General features: G+C 40.8%; 1 protein-coding gene and 1 non-coding gene across 2 annotated transcripts in view; both read right to left on the bottom strand.

The window, feature by feature from the left end:
• Positions 1-24,253, bottom strand: part of LOC136877821 (kin of IRRE-like protein 2) — a 981,929-nt gene that overhangs the window by 792,205 nt on the left and 165,471 nt on the right. The window lies entirely within an intron of this gene.
• Positions 8,968-9,122, bottom strand: LOC136877856 (5.8S ribosomal RNA). Its single transcript, XR_010860805.2, has one exon. It is a non-coding gene; the product is annotated as a 5.8S ribosomal RNA (ribosomal RNA).

Here is a 24,253-nt window from a genome sequence, read left to right as displayed (position 1 = left end):
GGCTGCGACAAGAATTCTCCGCTAGATGGCAAGCATAGACGCACAAAGTTCGTAACGTGTTATTATGACGACAGCCAGCAAAACACTATGCAGTATAGCCATATGTTCACTGAAGTTCGTAAATTACATATTAAATATTGGCAATATTAACTGTGTGAAGTCGTCATAGCCTCTTCATGTCACAATTTAAACATTTTCTTGAACGAATGCTTGGAGTGATACACCGGGCGGCTAACATTTTGTGTTCTTGCCACCGCAAAATCAGTTAACAGAGGTCTTACACACCGGGCGAGTTGGCCGTGCGGTTAGGGGCGCGTGGCTGTGAGCTTGCATCCGGGAGATAGTGTGTTCGAACCCTACTGTCGGCAGCCCTGAAGATGGTTTTTGCGTGGTTTCCCATTTTCACAAATGCTGCGGCTGTACCTTACTGAAAACAACGGCCGCTTTCTTCCAACTCCTAGGCCTTTCGTATCCCATAGTCGCCATAAGACCTATCTGTGTCGATGTGAAGTAAAGCAGATAGCAAAACAAAAAGAGAATTACAACATGGTTAGGATAATATCACTAACAGCTTGCTGATATTCTTTGACCTAACACTGTAAAAGAAATCATTTTGAAAGGGAAGAATTAGCAAGTCCTCGTATTACTGAATATTGAATTTTCACGACCGCATTGTAATCGAAACAGACTTTCAACGTATTACGCTTGTAAGTTTGAAGGACTTCCGACAGTAGCGCATAGCAGCTTCAACAAACTCCTGCAGATGCTTCATGAGAGCAACAAAACAAGGTTTTTGGGTATCAAAGTCCTCCTCTGACCTGATGGATAATCGGTTCCGTTTAGTGGTGTTGAAGTTCTAGGCAGGGAGTTGTTGCTGAAGTAAATGTCACACTCCACCCTCTCTCTAAAAAACATGAACCAAGTACCCGCAATATTAGGACATAATTTTGTGTTTCTGTATTGATTGCGACATTATCATTTGGATATTTGAGGTTGTCCAAAATGTCTAAACATGAAGACACTTGTTTAGTGATTGTCCGTCACAATTCTTATCACAAGGAAACCACTATCCTCCACGGCTTTAATCACCTCCTGAAATAAGGTGTAAAGGCTACAGATGCGAGAGTAATCTGAAGATATTCTTTATTAGGGCCTTGCCTGGGAATTGCCGACAGCCACTTTTCTCTTAATTCCCTTCTAGACTACTACTACTACTACTACTACTACTACTACTACTACTACTACTACTACTACTACTACTACTACTACTAAAATGCTTTCATTCCTCCACTGAAGGGGGCGGCGGGCCTCTTAGACGGTGACGCCGTCTCTGAGGCCGGGAGATTTGTTATGGTGAAGGAGATGCTTGCAGAGGGAGAGGGGGTTGTCAGCCGTGGTCTATACTAGGAACTGTCCCGGCATTCACCTTAGTGCAGGAGAATGGAAAACCACGGAAAACCATTCTCAGGACAAGCGACAGTTTAGACAGGCGTGAGGTCCAGCACTGTCTCGTCTCCCGAATCAGAGGCACAGAGCTACGGTAGAGAGCCATCCCTCCTCTGCTCGGTTGGCTGGTCAGAGTGCAGAGCTGTTCGACTACGGACCGGCCGTGGCCACTTATGGGCCGAGACCTACTTTGCATCTACCCGACCCCTTCTAGACGGTATTTCATGGAATCGTATCTATTCTGTCTACGAACCACCTTGCCGAGATTTGCAGAATGGTACACAACAGTTGAATATTTCGGGAAAAAATGTGAAGTTTTGTTGGACAATATACCGTATATACAGGATGAAGCGAAATTCGCGCACTCGGGCGTCGCAGTGCGACTCCTCACATGCCAGCAATAAAAAAATGTCTCTCACAAAAGTTCGTCCCGCGAGTATATCCGGCAGAAAAAGGACGTTGAAGAGTGGCAATCTGGCAACACTGTAACCACATGTACGGTAAGTACCTCTGTCAGCAGTTATTATCCGTGCTGTACAGTTGGTGCAGTGGATGGATAGAGTTTGGGTTGGCATGCAGGAGGTCGAAGGTTCGATCCTAGATTAAGGCGCAATTTTTTATTTGCCAATTTCCATCGTACATTACATACTGTAATACAGTAAGACACCGTACCTTAGGTCACATGTATTCTACATTCACAACATTTTGTAACGCTGAACACAACAAATACTTTGCTAGGCCTACTGGTAACGTAAGCCCTAACGAAATGTAATGGACCTGAACGAGGCAAGAATAATAATTGCTACTAATCTATGGGATCATTGGAGAAGAGTACAAAGAAAACAGGTTTCGCATCTAGTTTATGAAGTGGTGCGAATAAATTCACGCCCACGACGTGTAAAGGGCGTCTTTCAAAGCTGACCAATGAAAACAATTGTTCGACCATTTGTAGGATCGTAGTATGTAAGTGCAAATGGTTTCTAGAGGACACGCTGCAATCGCTGTTGACGATTAAGATGCCAGATACCATACCATCTGACTACATTTACGAAATAAAAAACATACGCCTCAAAGCAGGATCGACCCCCTCGACCTCCTGAATGATAACCCAAAACTGTACCCACTGCACCAACTGTACAGCACAAAAAATATGTGCTGACAGAGGTAGTTACCCTACATGTAGTTACAGTGTTGCCAGATTGCCACTCTTCAACGTCCTTTTTCTGCCGGATATACTCGAAGGACGAACTTTTGTGCGAGACATTTTTTATTGCTGGCATGTGAGGAGTCGCATTGCGACGCCCGAGTGCGCGAATTTCGCTTCACCCTGTATATACCTTGCGTAAGCGAAAAGGAAGAAAAAGTATACTTTAACAAAAATTAAAAAATATCTAGTCCTATATGCACAACATAAATAATTATTTTCACAGTTCTATAAAAAATATCACTTGTACAAACGGAAGTGAACAGGCAAGATTACTCGTTGTAGAAAATGACTCAGCATCATTAACACAGAAGAGTGTGCGTCTAGACTGCAGTCTTAGGGCGTCTTGAAGAAATATTAGTATTCGCGCCTTCCTGTGTTTAACTAGTGGCATAGAGCAGGCAGTGTAAGAGGATCGAGACGGCGGTGGTTGGAGCTGTAGTGGTACGCTCATTCGTCACCAGGTGGCTCGATGTATGCCGACACAGCGCTCCAAGCGGGAGCCATGGAACAACAACCTGGAACGGCCATGACCTACCAAGCGGCCGCTGCTCAGCCCAAAGGCCTGCAGATTACGAGGTGTCATGTGGTCAGCAAGACGAATCCTCACGGTCGTTATTCTTGGACGTCTAGTCCGAGGCCGCCATCCTCAATTGTAATTATGCAGGCTGAGTGGACCTCGAAGCAGTCCTCAAATCCAGGTAAAAATCACTGACTTGGGCGGGAATCGAACCCTCGACCTCCGTGAAAGAGGCAGGTACGTTACCCCTACACCGTGGAGCCGGCAAAGAAGGTGAAGAGATTTTGGAAAAATAAGAAGGCAAACATATCCGTTAAATAAGTTCAGTTGTACTTCTCATTTGGGCATAACAATATATTAAATAGTAAAATAGTAACGCGATTATAAAGCTGTATGACATTGTTCTGATATTCGCCAACACCGTCGCACTTTTCATTTATAGGCAAGCATCTAACTCAATAAATTCTTAAGCGCTGGCCGAGTATAGCACAGGGAGGAGACCTGTCCAGAATACAACTATGGGAGGGAGGTTTCTGCCACGTGTTATTCAGTTTTTGCCCGAGATAAACTGTGGTCCCGTCACGTGACCTGAATGTTAGACCAGCACGACGCTATTAGCTCTGGATATCGACGCTGTGGGGCGGACCCTCCAATAATCTGCAGCGGCCTCTCAATTAAACCCGTTACTGATCCTTTACACATCGCCGGGCTCGGACGTGCGGAGACCACCAAAGTATTAACTTGCTCACCAACAGTTTAGGTCCACTTAGAGGCTTGGCCACGCATTGCGAGTTTATTAGTAAACTGTACCCCATTCTAAATAAATGGGGTTATTGGTTTATTAAAGTATAGTGGACGCAGAACTGCAGCTATGGATATACGAATTTTAAACAATGGAGAATTCCGCAACACGTTTGGAATTAATGTCTGACGAATAGAGTGGATTGCTCAACATTACTGGAGCTGATTCCATTACATGTTCCTCGTCGAAATACTAGGCAAAGGTATACTTTTCATCTGCCCAAAGTGAGAACTGTGGCTCGGGCTAACTCATGCCTTGCGAGGGCACTAACATCACTGAATGAGGTTGGTGAATCAGTGGACCTTTTTCATTCACCCCTGTCTAAAATCAGACATGCCCTATTGACCTCATGAATGTAAGGCCCTATCTGTAAGGTATGTAAATATGTAAAAGTTACTACATATAGTATAATAATGTTGATTATTTAAGGAAATTTATTTATTTATTTATTTATTTATTTATTTATTTATTTATTTTATTTATTTATTTATTTATTTATTTATTTATTTATTTATTTATTTATTTAAAGTTTTGTAAATATGCATTTACTTTTGAGATTTAGTTTGAACTTTGTTAATATTTTAGGAAATTAGTGTTATTTACTTAAGGTGTATTTGTTGTATATTATGTTTTATTGAATCATCTTTAATTGGGAAAGTAACCTGTTGATGATAAATAAATCTATTCTATTCTATTCTATTCTATTCTATTCTATTCTATTCTATTCTATAGCATTTAATACTATTTAATTCATGAGGCCTTAGGAAGGATAATTATAATGATACTTCTCCTTTTCCTAAATTCTCCCATGTAAAGTAGATAAATATGTCTATTGTTCACGATCGGTTGTACAATATTAATTCACACTACCCTATGCCATATTTCATCTGTACATAATTCTCGAAATGCTGTGGAACGTGGACCTTGGCGATACTGTAGCTACTGTACTTAATGCAGAAAACTTCATGGCGCTACAGCGCTGGTAGGCCTTGGCCAACACAGTGACCGCTGCTCAGCCCAAACACCTGTTGCAGATTACGATGTCGTGTTCGTGGTTAGTGCGACGAATCCTCTCGGCCGTTATTCTTCGTTTTTCGACCGTGGCCGGCATCTCACCATCAGATAGCTCGACAGGTCCGGGCAAAACTCTAAGATCTGCCCAAGAATCGAACCGCGGGCCTTCGGGTAAGACGTACGCTCACTACCCCTCGACAGCGGGGCGAAATGACATTTTCGTAACATAAGACATACCATTATAAACCTTAAAAGCGCATGTAAAACAGTTAGTTACAGGATGCTTCATTTTCGACGACTCAACCCACCTACCGACTGGTTCTTGAATTATATTGATTTTGTCCTGGATGGAGTCGGTTGTTTGTATGGTGGAAACTGAACTGAGCATAATGTGTTCGTCTTAGTAAAATGGATTCAACATACGTTATATGAAACAAATCGGTCTAGAAAACCAAGAATAACGGCTGGGAGGATTCATCGTGACGACCACACGACACCTAGTAATCTGCAGGCCTTCGGGCTGAGTAGCGGTCGCTTGGTAGGCCAGGCCCCTTCAAGGGGGTGTAGTGCCATGGGGTTTGGTTTTTTATAAGAAACAAAATATTGTACCCCACGTGGGCAAAAGTGTTCTCCGTATTGCTTCGAATTTTCGGGCGCTCAGGTAAAAACCTCTCTTTCGGCCCTCTTGACGTAAATTATTATTCTTTACCGGAACGAAAAATAAAGCCTAGTTACACTTCTGATAATACTATCACAGTATTTACAGTGCCCCTCGTTGAAAAATCATTCCATAAAGCGACACAGCTTACACAGAATAGGACAGAATGGCCTCACACCCTTAAGTTCGTTACATTCATCGACCTCTCGCAGTATCATTCGTGGCTCTAAGTGATTGACGTGCGCGGTTCCATAGCTAACTGATTTGGTCAAAGGGGGTCCCCACGTTCGATTCTCCATTGGGTCGAGGATTTAAATCTTCATCTGTTAAATTCCCTGGCTTAAGGGCTAAAACTCGAAAACTACTGAACATACTTCAACCAAAATTCATATTTAGAATCCACTCATTAAGGATTGTGTTATAAGGTCCGTATGATGTTAAGGTTTTCATTCGGAATAAGGTAGGTGTTTATAAGAATATTACAACTGTTATTCCTTTAAATATCTCCGTTGATATTAAGTCTATCTAAAAACTGAATATTGGCTTAGGCTTAGAGCTTGGGACTTGCCGTGGAAAAGCAAACCTCCTGAATTTGATTTTAAGCCGGCAGCCTCTATTGGTCCATTATGAAGCATTGGTGTATCGAACAACCAAAGAAGGTTGATTTTAGCAAATTTTAGAATACAATGTTAGGTTTGTTGAACTAAAAAATTAGAAGGAAACGACTAATTAGGTGTAAAATTATTGGGAGTTTTGCAATACTGCAACAATACCACGCACCACCCCTGGTAATCGATGCTACACTGCACTAGTGAAGAAAATATCGTACGTATTGACATTGGTAGCTAAATGCATATACAACAGATGCTTGGTAATAAGATTCTTGCTAATGTCTCTGTAACACACATTACATAGTACTTTGTGACTGTGATACTTGTAACTCCGAGGCTCGTTGCTAATGACACCCCCTTCTCGGTAATGAGACCTTTATACGACACCTATTCAGAAGAGTGTTTTCATATATTTTTAACTCCTAAGCGCTTTGATGCATTGAGATGCTCATAGCATTTTGTAATGTGAGACAAAGTGTTACTCAAGCCAGTGAGACCTTCCAGACACATATCCCCAAGTCATAAAAATCATTCTACTGGAGCCATTGTTCTGCAAACATTACAGCGTAAGAACAAAAATTCACTCCAATTAATTTTATGCCATTTGCCAGGGGAGCATAATAATAAATGATCAAAGAGAGACTCTTGAAATGTCATCCAGCGCACCGTATATTATACATGCTGCATTAGCGATATATTTATAAAGGGTGGTCGCAAGCAACGCGAACCGAGTGTATGTGCGTTAGAGCGTTGGTCGTACTGATAAGTAATTTGAAACAAAAATACGTCGATATCCTGCACAGTTGTCAGTTTATCAGCTGCTGAATTTAGCCAATCAGTTCACTTCGCGGGCGAATTCAAATGGGATTTACGAGGTGGTGTTGCTAAATCTGGACGTGGCTTCCTCCGACTTGAGAACCATGCCGAGAAATGAAAACCAAACACTAACACGCCCTGGGTTTTAGCCAATGCCACCGTAGCGTCTCCTATGGACCAAGCCTTGTTCAAGTCGCTCCCCTGAAGAAGCTTGTATCTTTTATTGGCGCCCTCAAGTCGGACATCAACCACGCGCAGATTTAGCAGCACTGCCTTCCAAAGCCCATCCGAAGACGCCCCAAGAAGCGGTATGATTGGCTAACTTGAACAGCTTATAAAATGACAATGGCGCGAGATTTCTAATTATGTTTTCCAATTATTTATCAGTATGACCAACCCACTAGCACTCATATACCAGGTTCACGTTGTTTCCGAGCAACCTGTATATACCGTATATAAGAGTGAGACAAATGAAAACCTTAAACGTGTAATAAAATTTCGAAATACCGTGCCAGGGTTCTGCCCGTAGGCAGTATTGTTAAAAAAAGCTTTAAAGAATGTCCTATAGGCAGCAGCACCGTAAGTACAAGTAAGAACCACAAGGAACCAATGTAGCAATGCCATCCTACTTCAGACATGCACGAAAGAAGGACAAGGGTCTGTTATTCTGTTTTTGAGTAGTAAGGGTGTGAAACGTACTGAAATATATGGACGAATGTAAATTCATTATGGTGATGCATGTTGTGACAATCGATGATTTACAATTTGAGTATCTTCCACGTCCACCGTATTCGCCAGACTTCGACCTTGATGATTACCACATGTTAAGGCCACTGAAGTAGGCATTGCGAGGAAAGACGTAGACGTCTCATCCGGATGTAGACGAAGGTGGTGCCCAGAGCGACCGGACAGGCTTGACTGAACCGCGGGCAGCTTACGTGCCAAGTGTACGTCACAATACAGCGAGAGAGACAATACACTCGCCACTGTACTAGAGCAGTGACGTTCGCATGTGTCTACCACGTTTCCCTCACACATTCTTCAATGAAATATTCATTGGCGTACAGAATAAATAAGAAATCCCTATATTCTGCAAAGATTCGAATTTGAGTTATATCGCGCCCGATATTAAGGCGACACTCCGGGAATAAAAATCGATATTTTTGTCGTATTGGCGATTTTTTAAAGACTGAAACTGAAAGGATTGATTTACTTTTTTTTTCTTGTCACCAACTCATTCCACCGAATTCAAGCAATTTATCATTTCAATGCTTTGTTTGCCAATTAAAATTTTACATTTAAATCCCATTTTTCTCCCATAATATTCTGCCAAACGTAACAAAATTTGTATGGTATAGGTATCACAGCTATGTTAAGAAACCTGCGTATGGAATTTTTGATGGCAGAACCTTTTCAAGTAGTGGTAATTTTTAAGTCCAAAATTTTAGAACGTAAAAATTACACAAATTTTAGTACGATATATCTCCTCATTTTTAAATTATGTACAGGAAGATAGATACGTAGTGCTTTTAAAAGAAATATTATCCACCTAATTCTGAATTTACATTAATATCATAAATAAATTTCATGAAGAAATGGAATTAAAACATTGAAAAAATTATTTTGGAAAAACTATTAATTGTACATGAAAGAAATGTTCGTGATATCTCTACTTCTATGTACGCGACATTCCCACAAAATTGCGAGAAAATCCATGCATTAGTTAAAAATATTTTTATGTCTGGAGTGTCGCCTTAACAGATATGGTTTAATTTTACTGTATTTACACATCCAATGAAAAATGACACATTAGATTATACATTGAGTTTTCTTAAAATATTTCAAATATGTTAAAAATTTATCGATCATCTCCCTTCGTAAATTATACCAATATTCAGTTCTTTCTCCAGGCGTGGTCCGGGAACGGAATCCATGGACCGCAATGTGCATTCGAAATGTCGATGTTCATGTATCCTGCAGTTCACATGTCGACGCGCAATTTGCTGCGTTCTTCATCGACCCACGAGCCGAGTGATCCACCGTTCAGGGTTTTTTTTTTTTCATTTTTCGATCGTTCTTTCCACGGTTTGTACTTTTGACTTTCAACTTTACCTTCATATTATGAGCATTCATATTTTTAAAAACCCCATTCTAGCTTATTCGTCAACGCAATCTCTCCAATGACAGCTTAAAACATACCGCTTAGTCGAGTTGTTAGTCTCCTTACTCTCAAGTCTTCCCAGCCTAAAGTTTTCAACATTTTCATAACACTAATTGTTTGTCGGAAATCATCCTGAACAAATCTGCAAATCTGCTGCTTTCCTTCGGATGTTTTGCAGTTCTCGAACCAAAGGAAAGGTGACCTCTGCTAATTCATGGAGTGTATTCTGATAATATTATTGAGCCTTATTGTTACGGAAGGTTCGATATGACTCAGCATAAGCAACAAAAGAAAAGGGGGTGGGGGGTAGATTTGATTGTACCACTGATGATCCAGGATGTTATTTCTTGTTCTCAGCTTAGCAATGTTTGTAAAAGGTTAATGTCCGATAAGGAGTAAAACCTATTTAGGATTACAGTTGTGAAGTAGAGGGGCATCACTGAGTGATACATTCAGAGTACCATGACCTGTGTGTTGACGAGATTAAAAAATAAAAAGGTTTCTGTTTTGTTGGTGCTTGGCATCCGACAACATTTTCTGAAATACTGGCCAAAGTTGTAATGTCTGGTTTAGGTTATGCTCCATGACATCCGCACGAGAGTACTGGTAACTACTGAAAAGTCGTCAACATAGGACAACCAACGGGGTAGAGTGCTTAGCGTGTCTGCAATATACAAGTTGAACAGCACAGGAGATAGTACAGATCCTTGAGGGGGGCCATTGCTCGATGTTTTTATTTGGTGAACAGTTTCTTCATCACCACTTGAAGTACCAAAAACCATGAAGTTAGTTAATAGGATTATATTATTATTATTATTATTATTATTATTATTATTATTAAAATATAATTTACGGTCCATCCCTTTCATAAACTCATTCACATACATAGATCAGATGATTTAACCCACGTATTGTAGTCACCTTTATCTCAATTATCCACCTGACAAGCAATATAAAATTACACGTCACATTTTCCTTGTTAGTGATTGATGGCTGCTGGTCCGTTTATCGTATATTAGCGGAAAATATTGTGCAAATTGTCTAGTAAATTTTAACATGCAGGATTCCCCCTCCCCACTCCCTCCGCCACAAAATCATTATTGAAGCCACTTCACAAAAGCAATATACCAGCATAATTGAATTTCACAATTAAACTTTTCAACTTATAATCAGATATTGTCGCTGATATTCACAGTTTTGTATATTCCATGTATCATTCACTTCTTCTGGACATCTATGCAGCTAAAAAGAAGAATCTGTGATAATCAAGGGGGCATTTGTCTGTTAGCTTGTCTGTATGTCTCCTCACACAGTGGTGAAGTTACGGCTATCGACCCTCTGTCGAACCATGTACAATTCCTGAGAATTTTGTAGTATTATTTTGATATCATGGTGGCCAGCTAAAAGTTATAGCAACGTATTGTTATGAATAAAATCTGTGCTTATATAGTATAATTTAATGCAGGATGAACCAATTATCACACACACACATATTTGTTTCATTTGACAACTAATGAAAATACTTCGCTCATTAGTGGGTATTAATAGTCTTTAGTCCTTTTACTGGGACGTCAGTTAGTTGGTATATACGTGGAAGGGCGACCCTTTCGTAATCTTGAATGTTAGGCCTTCAACTTTCACTTGGCTTCCCACACTCAGTCACTTTACACAACAGCTGCATGCAGACAAGGTTCGAAAACACGAACTCTAGACTATCACAACGCACGGATTTTCCTCACTTAGTTCGACTCCAGACAAGTTGGTAGCTCACACAATCAATTCAACACAATGAACTCACGATCAATGCGACTGCTCCACTCGACAACGACACAGCACGACGAACACCAGCAAAAATTTAACATTATGGTTCGACACACTACTACCATACATTCAACTAGCACTCATCTCTAATAGTCTACCACGACGACACTGACTCTGGTAAAACTTTCACCACTCACATAACGACAACAACAACAAAAACAACAAAGCTAACACTACTTGTGCTCAACTTCACCCCCATTCGTGTCTAGCATCCATTTATATCAGTGGTGATGGAGTAGTAGAATCTTTGGGCCTCCGCCGGAATGGGAGATTGTATAACCGCTCTAGCATGCCTGCAGAACCCAACAACTGACGGTACTTTATGTGTATGAAAACAACGCAATGCAAACGTGAAGTGCTAAAGCGTTCATTTTAATATTTTCATTTCAAAGTAATGTTTTGGTATGCCTCTAATTTGCTTTAAAACTCTTTCTCTATAGAGGTAACTGAAATTAAGAGGAAACATATTTTATGAACTCAATCTATGAGGAAAAATTACTAGCAACCAAAGAATTTCTGACTTCATATTTTGTGCCTTAGTCTAAATTAAAAACACAATATCACTCCAAAGTTGTCGTACTCTTACTACCAGATTATAGCATGCTGTGTGTATGTCTGCAGGAGACACATCTCCAGCAGTGAATGCCACCTTGCCTAGTTAATTGAGTTACGCCCCACGTTAATTGGTGTGTCTCGTGCTGTGTGCTACATATTCGTCTTACTCTCACCATTACCTGACATTAGCAAGACAAGTAGACAACCACAGGGCCACCATATAAATTGCTGCTTTAACTCACCCGATTCTCGTAGTGATATCCCGTATTTTCCTGGCTAGATCCATGAATACCCACCCTCTTTCCAATTATATAGGTAATTTTGTTCACTCAGTTATATACACACCGCAAAGAACATTCGGAAAATCAAGGACGCAATATAATAATTTACTGTATCACAGAGACCCGTCGCCTGAAAATGTAAACTTTTACAATCTCAAATACAGGGTGTCGTTGAAAAAGTTTCCAATATTTGCAGTGGAGGCAGCTCGCAACAAAGAAATGAAAAAGGGCCGTGTAAACATTGGTCACAAACCCAGTATCTTCAGAGTTATGGTCCCGTACCACTACTATCAATGATCACAATGTTCCCATAATTTACAGAGGGTCGTATGCAACAAAAGACGGAAAAACGTTCCTACCTAATAATTGCAAATGTGGTACATGAGCGATGGGACACCAGCCCATTTCATCGTAGTGTTAGGCGACACCTAGCACGGTTCTTCCATGAGCGATGGATTGGTCGGGGAGGGCCAGTAACTTGGCCTGTCCGTTCGCCTGAACTTAACACTTTAGAGGTTTAGCTTTGTGGACATCTAAAAGCCATGGTGTCTGCGGTCTCCATAAATTATATGGGTACACTTCGAGAATACGCGTTCAATGCCTGTGATGAAATCCGGCAACAGCAACAGGTGGTCCAAAGAATGCGCAATTCCATGCGATGTACAGTGGAAGGCTGCACTGCAGTAAAAGGCATCACATCGAGCACATGTTGAGAAGAGTAGATCAAAGACATGGTGATCATTGATGGTAGAGTTGGCGGACAATAACTCCGAAAATATTGTGTTTGCGACCAATGTTTATAGAACCTTCTTTTCCTTCGTTTGTTGAGTGCTGCCTCTCCAGTATGTATTGGAACCTCTTTCAAGGACACTCTGTACATTTTTATCTAATATCTAACGAAAAAGTAATACCGAAAAGGCAACAATCTGTGTTTATTTAGTGAAGTTTTCTCTTCTTCACTCTGCCTTCCGACTGTGCATGACCTCTTCTGGCATTATTCAGGTCTCTGACACGCTGTGGCAGGCTTGTGATCAGTACAATGACGTCAGCTTTAGGAAGAATGTCCCATTCCACCTGGAAAAATTTAATGTGGTATGGGAATACCTTTGGAGTTTGTGGATGATCATTGGAAGGGCATTTTTAAACCTTTTCCATGCGTGCTCAGTGCAGTTCATATTCACTGAATTAGCTCGCCTCTCTCGTGAATTTCCTCACTGATGCACTTGGGTGAGGGCAAGCATTGTTGTCGGGAACCTTGAGATGATTAAGTTAGACTGACCCCGCCTGCGAGTGGTGTCACCGAGTTTGGGCCACGCCCTCTCTCCGCGCTGCAACAAGTCAAGAAGGAACCAGGCGCTCAAGGTCAGCCCTCTCTGCAATTACTCCGTTATCTTACTGGAGGCCTCCCGGAAGTGTGAGAAAGAAAATTAGAATACTAACCTCAACCATTCTGAATCGAGGGGACTCTAGATATAGTTTCTGAAGGGGCTATCCTCCCTATTTAGGGTGGGCCGGACGAGCTCAAGTTGTTCAGTTTGAGTTGAGGAGTCAGTCTGTGTATGTCAGTCTCTGTGTGAGGTTCAGTTCATTTCAAAGACAGCGCAGTTTAAAGAGTGCAGTTCTGTCCGTAAAGCGAGAATAATTGTGGAATTGACTTAGAATACTTTTTTACAAGCTGCTTTACGTCGCACCGACACAGATAGGTCTTACGGCGACGACGGGATAGAGAATGGCTAGGAAGAAAGCGGCAGTAATTGAGGCACAGCCCCATCATTTGCAATGCGTGAAAACGAGAAACTACGGAAAACCATCGTCAGGGTTGCCGATAATTTGGTTCGAACCAACTATCTCTCGAATTCAAGCAAATGGCTGTGCACGCCTAACTGCACAGCCAACTCGCTCGGTGCCTTAGAGTATAAGAGACAGTAGTAAAAGAGTGTTTATTGTGATAGTTTTAGTTTGTACGCCATACAGCTAACAACCATTGTGACTGAGTGAGTGCAAGCAGAGAGCACTCAGTCTGGTGTGTGTACCGCGTAGTGCACGTTGTAGTCTTGGTGTGTCTATAGTGTGTAAGCAATTAGTAGTAATCAATAAATTTTAAGTCTTAGAGTTTTAGCGCTACCAATTGTGTTTTTCTACCGTCTCCGACAGGTCAAGATATTGCTTTTCAGAGAAAATCCCTCGCAGTTAACACACTCACGTCAGCACTTTCAATTGCTTGGAGCTGAACTGCCGTTCTGTTCAAAGAGGCCGAGGGGTGTCCCTTTTTCCTCCACTCTCAAGAACAACAGCTTACCAAAGTGGCTTCTTTATTCGTTCTGCTCGGCTGTAGAATGAATTCACACCACACAAAAATACTTTCCTATTGCAATATTCTGTACATAACGTATATTTTTCGTACTCATTGGCTAAATGGTCAGTGTCGAGGCCTTCGGTTCAGAGGGTCCCAGGTTTGATTCACGGCCGGGTCGGAGATTTTCATCGTATCCGATTCATTCTTTTGGATCGGGGACTTCATATTCAGACAACACACTACCAACCACCACAGAAACATGCAATAGTTCTTGCATTCCTGCATATAGGGTTAGCGACAAAAAAGGGCATCCGGCCGTAAAACAGGGCCAAATCCACTTGTGCGATACAGTTTGTACCCACACAGATGTGGGAAAAGTGGAAGAATCAGCAGCATAATAATAATAATGAGAACGTATTTTTGTTGTTTGCGTGAATGTTTCTCTTAGCGTGGGAGAGTGAATATTTATATGGTGTCCAGTGTATGATATTGTACGTAATAATAATATTAATAATAATAATAATAATAATAATAATAATAATAATAATAATAATAATAATAATAATAATAATTGCTGTACGTCCCATTAACTACTTTTACGGTTTTCGGAGAGACCGAGGGGCCAGAATTTAGTCCCACAAGAGTTCTTTAAGTATCAGTAAATCTACTGACATGAGGTTAACGTATTTGAGCACCTTCAAATACCACTGGACTGAGCCAGGATCGAACCTGCCAAGTTAGGGTGAGAAAGCAACGCCTCATATGTCTTACGTGAGAATAAATGAGTCCACCTATCTGGAGAATATGTGGTGATACGCAGCTGTGTAAATGGTATTATTTGACCATGTACAACCCACAGTATGTTGTGAATAAATTACGTGAATAATACCTTAGTATAAGTACTTGGATAGCATATAAGCAAACTCTGTAGTATATAATTGTATACGGTTTAAGTGGAGAGGGAGATATCTTGGTTTACGTGCGGTCATAACCTTTCTCCATTCACCAGCCCCTGATTCTATAAATATGAACAACTTACGTGTAAAAAATTAACAATAATAATAATAATAATAATAATAATAATAATAATAATAATAATAATAATAATAATAATAATAATAACAATAATCTGAGAAAGGCTGTCAGAGTGCTGGTGTCGCTGAAGAATTCACGGTTGGCTCCACCTAACGCACTTCGTCGCCCACCGTTGGTTTCATATGAGAAGCGTCCACGCAAAACCGAACAGGTCCAAGAAAACCCACCGGGCGATTTGGCCGTGCGGTTAGGGGCGCGCGGCTGTGTGCTTGCAACCGGGAGATAGTGGGTTCGAATCCCACTGTCGAGGATGGTTTTCCGTGGTTTCCCACTTTCACACCAGGCAAATGTTGGGGCTGTACCTTAATAAAGGCCACGGCCGCTTCCTTTCAACTCGTATGCCTTTCCTATCCCATCGTCGTTATAAGATCTATCTGTGTCAGTGCAACGTAAAGCCACTAGAAAAAATTAAAAAATAAGGAAACCCAGAAATTTCGGTAAGCATGGGTTTGATACAATTGCACTGTTTGAATCGGTTTATCAGCTGGAATCTGACCAAAACTGTATACAACCTCCTAATGTGGAGTGTGGAAAATCTAGATCTGAGCTAAAGCAGGCATGTCCTAGTGATGGCCTGAGCAAATGGTGCATGTCCGAACTAAGCAAAGATGAACAGCTCCTTTGGACGTAAAAAAAAAAAAAAAAAAAATGAAAAGAGAGACAGCATGCAAGTCTCGTATGGTACGATCAAAACAAAATATGTCCATTTTCTTTTCTCTTGATAGTGGTTTACGTTGCACCGTGACGAATATAGGAACAAGTGTGAGGACTCCTCAAGTTCAAGCGCGCCCGCCAGGCAGCGCTAGAGTGGGCAAGCCCCGCTGTACCGATCAGCTGGTCTTAGGAAAGACGCCAGTGGAAACGTATTACTCCGTATTTGATAAGTATATACTGTACAGCGTCTTTTGAAAACAATGAGAGATTACAATTAGAATAGCATGGCGGAGTACAATGAAAATAAGAGCTACGGCCTTCCTCACATATAGCGGAAAGCAAAGGTTTTGCAGTGTAAATATGCAGATAAATAGCTCATATCTTGCAGCATATTAAAACAAACACACGTGAACTATTTAAAGGTACAGAAATACTGTACTTACACACTCAATTTGTCGGTTGCTGGACTTTCGAAAGCTTGCGTGAAGATTTGGCGGATGTTCGAGATTTCCTTCGTTCTGAAGAAAATCGGCACTTCAGATAATGACAAACAAGTCTGGGGATCACTGCGCTATCAAATACGACAGAGTTTCACGGGACTTAATTTCCCTTTAAATTAAAGAAAATGTGAGGCCATGCTTTTGGATGAAATTTCCATCTCGCACGAGAGATATCCACATTTTCACTGTCCACTATAAAAATATCTGATTTTACTATCAAATCATCAGAGAAATGTACATGACAAATTTTGCTACTGCGCGTTAACTCAGTGTCCTTCCGTGGAATAGCTCTGGCCTATTTTTCAAATTGATTTCTGTCCTTCGGTGGTGAAAAATCGTATATCAGCTACTACTGTACCATAGCCTGACTTTTGGATATAATCGCTTGCAATGCTTGCAGTGACGGGACCACAAACTACCGTGCTATAATGGCTGAGTCCTCACACTTGGTCTTATATTCGTCATGGTTGCACTAACACATAGAAGTTTTCTGGCGACACAAGGATGGGAAAGGGCTAGGATTGTGAAGACAGTGGCCGTGGCATCAATAATGGTACAGCCACAGTTTTTGCCTGGTGTGAAAATGGGAAACCACGAAACACTAACTTCAGGGCTACCGAAGGTGGGATTCGGACCCACATCTCCCGATAGCAAGCTCACAGCACACACTCTAATATCCATTTTTACAAAGGAAATTATTTACAATAGTTGTCATTGATTTTAGATCTGTGAAAGTTGTACGAATAAAGAGCTTTCACGAGAACAAATTTTGAAAAATAGAATATCCAAAAGCTGCTATCCACTTGTAATGCTACGTTTTCCTTCCACCCCGAAAGTCTGGATCGGGCGGACATGTTTGATGTTTACTGTTGGGAATTATATTACCTCGTAATTATGACTGAAGTGGTTTTTTGTACGTTTCTTTATAGCGGCGTTCATTGATTATTTACCAACTTAATTTTCAGAAATGTTTTTTTCTTCTCCCAGCGTGACATGTCTCTTCATGCTATTTGTCCATACAGAGTTCCAACTCGCTTCATTTGGCTTCTAAATACCTTATTCACATGAAATACGGGACACGTGGAGGAGTTGAAATCTATATCCCATAGATGATGATAATGATGATGATTCTGGTTTAAAGGGGCCCAACATCCAGGTCATCGACCCCTAATTGTGCGAAATGAGGCGAAGTTTAATGACAATTTAAAAGTACAAAACCCATCCACTGACCAGAATTCAAAATGTGATGATGAAGAACGAATGGATGAATATGAATTTTAAAATAATAAGCGGATCCAACCCGCAATATTGAACGTCGAAAATAATTCCAAAATGGAGCAACTGACTAGAATTCAATAAAAGAGACGATGACCAATGAGTATAAACTTACTGTAAATCAATAAGTTGACCCGACCCGCAATGCCCCACATTCGCAGAAACTAGTGTAAAACACTAGTATATACTGACGAACGGGCTGCTTCCAAAGCACAAACCTCAGTTGATGATTCTTGTTGTCTAAAGGGGTCCAAAATATAGGTCAACGGGCCCTCATAATGGTACTTAACGCTAGAAATATAAGAACCATGGTATTTCTCATGTAGTGGTACTAATCATAAGTAACGTAGACTTAAACGTTCCACACATTGTGGTACTCCTCACATGTGATGTAATACGCACAGGCAACGCAATCCTAAGGTGTTTCTAATATTACGGCACCACGCATAGATAACGCGAACCCTCGGTGTTCCTCACATAGGTGTACTAATCACATGGACTCGTACTATGCCGTGGTGTTCTTCACATAGTGGGTAAAATCACAGGCACTACAGACGCACGGTGTCGCTCATATAGTGGTACTAATCACAGGCAATGTAAGCCCGTGGTGTTCAGCAAATAGTGGTAATAATCACGGGTATTGTGGAAACCATACTGATTCACGCTCTGTTGCTACTAATCACAAACCTATTGTGTACCTAACATAGTGGTACTACTCGCAAGTAAAGGAGACCGATGGTGTTCCTCGCGTGATGGTGCTTATTGTAACTAGTCTCATGGTTCTAATTCAATCATTCCTTGGTCGCCGCTTTTAGTCGCCTCTTACGACAGGCAGGGATATCCCATAAAGCTGAGGATCTTGCTACCATGTCCTTTCTCCTTTTCCAACAGTCCCAGCATGACTTTTTACCGAACTAAAACAGGTATGCACGTTGCTGGTTAAGATTAAGCTTCTAATGTTTGTGGGAGATGGGTGTAGATTATATTTATCTCTTATGGCGGTGGTGGAAGATTGAGGATCAATGGATATTTGTGCACTATAATTATTTTTAAGCACCACCTTACTGTCTTTTCTTTATAACAGAGTGCTACGCATGAAAAATAATGGTAGAAGGTGCTCACCTGTATCCCCTAGCCAAAAATTCTGAATTATTAATATACAGAATGAATGAGTATCCTATATAGATCGGTTTGAGGTCTGAGGCAGTATCCGAGACCCGTCAGTATATACGAGAACAATGTATATTGTTGCAGAGGATTAGTTGCAGGCGCTCGTCGAACAAGCCAGAATGTCTTAACAACAACAAGAGTCGCTTGTTTTCGACATCATAGTGAGGCGTTTGAAGAGAACCGTTGTAACCTCCATTAAAATGACTAAGTTTTGCCTTAAAATAGTGGTCAGATACTATGGTTCAATTCCAGCAATTACCAGCGCTGCGTCGGCGGAGTTAGTGCGATACCCACGAATGATTCTCAGTATAAAGCCTCTTTGAATGTCTCATAGTTCCATCTGGACCCATTGCTTATGAAGGACCTTTATTTTGTTGACCTACTGTACATTTATCGTTACACACACTAATTAAAATCCCTTTAAACTTACTGAAGTTAATTAATTTGATTTAAAGGTATCGGTTACCAATAGAAGACCAGCTCGTGGAGTAATGTCAAAGGACTTCTTTTAAATTTCAGAGCAAAAGAAAGGAAATTTTCTCCGCGTCGTGAATTTCAATTAAGTGGCTGCCGATTATTAATCGCCTGTCCTTAATCTCGCAGGCGTGATAAGTTCAAGAAACTGTTTTCTAAATATCCCCGTCCCGTCCCGATAGTGAAGTTTTCCCATTATAAAGCATAATCACCACGTGATTATAAATGAGAGAACATCACCGTCTCCATCAGCAGATTTGATAAGCAGTAATTAATGTGAAATGGGTGAAACTTTAACATGAGCTGTGGAACGTGATGCACTATTTACCTCTCTCTCAGTACCGTGGAGGAAATCATTGTTTACAGTCGTGTGTTTAATTCACTTCCTTCCATTTGAAGGTCTCTCCGTTAGCTATGTGGCACTTGATCAATTTTCCTTACTTTGCTAACAAGGAAGCCGTGCTTACCAGATTTGACTCTGTTTAAATGTAAACTTAAAAATGATTTCCAGACTGACGAACACATAATTTCAATATAAGTATTACACAATATCAGGGATGGCAAACGTTTTACGACTAGTGTGTTATTCGAGGTCTTGTTTATTACTTTTTACTGTATATTGTGCCATCGGTTATTTTCTTTTAAATTCATCATGAAACCGTCTCATTAGACTTCGTTTAGGTATTAGATTCCATCTATATATATATATAAAAGCAAGTCGGGCTGGAGCGATGTATATATAAATATTTAAAAATGAAAAAAGACGTGAATTAATGAGGCACTTCCAGAAAACTCAGAAATTTGAAACTTGGTACGAGGGAAACTGATGACCCCAGGATCCCTAGAAAAATCGGAAATTCTCAAAATTCCCTGAAGGGGGCACGCTGGGGGGGCTCAAATTTTGGGCTCAGGATAAGAACACAGTCGTATAGTATATCCAAAACGATAACCTATAGGTTTCGTGGGCTTAAAAATTTTCGGGAATTTCCTCATTTTTATCCCCCATCCCCCCAAATCAAGATGGCGGCACAACCTGCCAGACGAGGTAGACAATTGAAATTTGGTGAAATTATAGCTTTTGGTCCCTAACCGACGGGAAAATTCCAAGATGTTCAAATTTTTCACTTTTTACCCCCAAAGATATCGAAATATGGAGGCAATTTTAATGACTGTGCAGACATTCCTTTTGAGCTATTTTTTGGCTAAACGGTAAGTCGTATCACAAAACGGATGGCACAACGTCGCATCAATTCGGAGTGATCTACAACTTTGGTCCTGTGACATTTTGTCGTATCTCTCTCCCTTATACGTTAAATTTGGCCGTATTTCGGGATTGTTCGTAAATTTGGTGATTTTTACAAGTATATTTTATTGTTTGACACACTTATAAGAATGATAGGATCATCACGTTGTGTGCGCACATTGGCACGATTATGGGACATATGTGTACTAAATTTCATGATTCTAGCTTATACATAAGTAGGCAAAAAGTAATGTAAAATGTTAAAAATGCACCCAAATATCACCCTATTCAAAATGTGAACTCCATTTACCCCCTTAATATGGGAGATACGAGGAAATAGTTTAGAAACAAACATGTAGAGCGATAAATGAGGCGTCTGATGGCGCAAGCCGTTTATTAATATCATAAACCGTTTAGGAGATATGAATCTCGAAGTGGAAGTCTGCACTTTTCAACGTGCTCATGCTTATCCGTCATCTATATATATAAAAGCAAGTCGGGCTGGAGCGATGTATAAATAAATATTTAAAAATGAAAAAAGACGTGAATTAATGAGGCACTTCCAGAAATCTCGGAAATGTGAAACTTGGTACGGGAGAAGCTGATGACCCCAAGATATGGCCAGAAAGTTCGTCTTATCGTACAATCTGTTTTTCGATTTGATGTACCATTTTGCAGCAGTTATTCTGTAAATAATGGTTAACATCCTTATACTTCCGTATGACGACTGTATTCTTTCATTGACGTCGATTTGTAGCGATCTAGAAAGGGTTTGTCTGCCATTGGTATTAAATACATTGCAAATGGATAGTGAGTGTCAGAAGGAGGACTTCTGCTATTGTTTTCAGTCCTCCCCACATCGACTTTGACAGGCAATAAGAATGGGGTCGTCCTCCATCTCTTGTGCACTATTTTAATGCATAAATCCCTTCTCGATTCGACTAGCAGAACTCTAGGGAGCGTGTCTTCCATTATAAATAAATTGACCCATCTAAAATGTGACTGACGATAGGCATAGTGGCCTGCTAATTATAATGGAATCTCACCCACTCGGTGTGACTGGCAGGAAGCTGACTGGCATTAGAAAATGCGTCTGCCATTATAAAGATAAGGACGCAACTCACTTTTGACTGGCAGTAAGGAAGGCCCTTGCAAATAAAATAAAAGTTCCTCAACTGTAATCTATCTGAAAGTAGGAAGTGGGGTCTGCCATTGTAATGAAACCTCCCCAAATCGATTTTGGCCGCGCACTAGGCAACGGGGTCTGCCGTTAAATGAAAATTACTTTCTTCGTTGTGAATTGCAGTAAACAAGTGGACTTGCCGTTATCATCGCAATTCCGCAAATCACACTTTCATTCGAAACAACGTCTGTGGTTTTCACAATACTGATTCTCGGATAAAGCCAAGACAAACCCAATTTAAAAATCTTATTCACTTAATGTGCACTAATTTACTTCGATATCCGTATACAATGTAGAGTACCGTAGCGAAGCACGGGTACATTTGCTAGTTACATATAAATCTATTCGACTGAGTATTTCATTTATTTTCATTTATTTCATTTTTTATTTTGTAATTATCACTGGAAATTACATTTTTAAACAGGTAAATTTTAATTAGCAAATGTTTGCTGTAACATAATAAAATTTGCAAAAAGTATGACCAAAGAATTAATTGTGACATATTTCTTTACATAGGTGACTTAAAGGGCCCACCTTTTCAATACAAATAAATATTATAATGGTTAGGTTACAACATGTTAAATACGGATATAAGAAGAAATTCTTAAATTTAAACATACTTCTTTATTAGAACGTAATGTTGAAATATGATATGTTGCTAATTTTCGACCTATTTATTACACGTTAAGAACAATGTTAGTATGTTGTGCGGTGTGGTTCAGGTTCGTCATCCCTGCACTATATGATACCTGTCACGGATAGGATTGGGAATGTTCTCAGAAGGCACAATATCAAGACCAGTCTGAAGTCTAATCATAGACAATGGCTTGCGATCTGTCATAGATCCTATAGGTTTAAATATACGTGATTCCTTGCTCCAGTGGATCGTTCTATGGCGGTCAAACATACAGGAGGGTTAAAGAATATCTCAGGTACTTACGTCTTTGCCAGCTAAAGAAGTTTGCTATGGCAGAGCATGTCATACATAATGGCCATCAAAGCAGTTTTGATGCATATTCTGTAATTTATAACTACTTATAAAATGTTTTCATCCCTTCCCTGGAGAGGGAGGTGGAGCTCCTAGACGGTGACGCCGTCTCCCAGGCCAGGAGATTAGTCACGGTGAAGGAGATGTGTGGAGAAGGTGAGAGGGTTGGCGGCCGTGGCCTATACTAGGAACTGTCCCGACATTCGCCTTAGTGTAGGAGAATGGAAAACCACGGAAAATCATTATCAGGACAGCTGATTTTGGCGACCAGCCCCTCTCCGTCTCCCGAATACAGAGGCATAGCGCCTCTGCAGAGGCGCGGCCACCCTTCTTCTGCTCGGTTGGTCGGTGGGAGTGCAGAGCTGTCGGACCAGCCGAAGCCCGCTCTGCAACCGACGACCTGCTATCATTTATAAAAGAAACATTATTTTCATTCCTAGAATCATTCATGATGCGATATAAATTGCTAAACGTTTGAATAATTTTATCAATAGTGACGGCCATATACTGAGTAGATTATGGCTACCCTCCATAGTTCACTCGTCAACATCTGGAGGACATGGAATGAACCATATGTCTAACAGGGTCCGTCTATCTTGAGTCTGGTTGCTATGGAGTGGCAATTGTCAAAACACGTTTGTTATTGATCTGAAGACGATCCCGGTCCCAGGATCGAAACACGTCAGCATATTATTAACATTCTTTTTCTTCTTAAGACGCCGTTTCCGAGCGAAGGTTGGCGATCCACGTAACCAGCTCTGATCATGACAGCACAGAACGGAATGCCACTTCTGAAGTACTGCAGTGCCATCTTAAAAGGTCTTTCAGCCAAAAATTTCTTCTTCCCCAACAGATCTCTTCCCATGTAACATTCCCTCGATAACAAGCTCTAATAACTGATAACTCCCTGCGAACCATGTGACCTTGCCGCGGTGGGGAGGCTTGCGTGTCCCAATGAACCAGATAGCCGAGCCGCAGGTGCAACCATATCGGATGGGTATCTGTTGAGAGACCAGACTGAGGAGTGGTTCAATGAAAGGGGGGTAGCAGCCTCTCGGTAGTTGCAAGGGCGGCAGTCTAGATGATTGACTGGTACGGCCTTGTAATAATACTAAACATGGATTAGCCATGTTGATACTGCTACACGGTTGAAAGCAACGGGAAACTACAACAGTAACTAACTCACGATGGCTTCCTCCCAGGTAAAATATTCCGGAGTCCCCCATTCGGACCTTCGGGTGGAGACTACACGAGAGGGGACGATCATCAGGAAGATGGATACTGACATTCTGCGAGTCGGAGCGTGGAATGTTAGAAGTTTGAATCGTTGTGGTAGATTAGGGAATCTGAAAAGGGAGATGGCTAGACTAAAGTTAGATATAGTTGGTATAAGTGAAGTACGTTGGCAGGAAGAACAGGATATTTGGTCAGGCAACTACCGAATTATCAACACAAAATCAAAAAAAGGAAATGCAGGATTTGGTTT

Source organism: Anabrus simplex, chromosome 7 (genome assembly GCF_040414725.1).
Source record: "Anabrus simplex isolate iqAnaSimp1 chromosome 7, ASM4041472v1, whole genome shotgun sequence".
Taxonomy (NCBI): Eukaryota; Metazoa; Arthropoda; class Insecta; order Orthoptera; family Tettigoniidae; genus Anabrus; species Anabrus simplex.
This window is presented reverse-complemented; position numbering and strand designations above follow the sequence as displayed.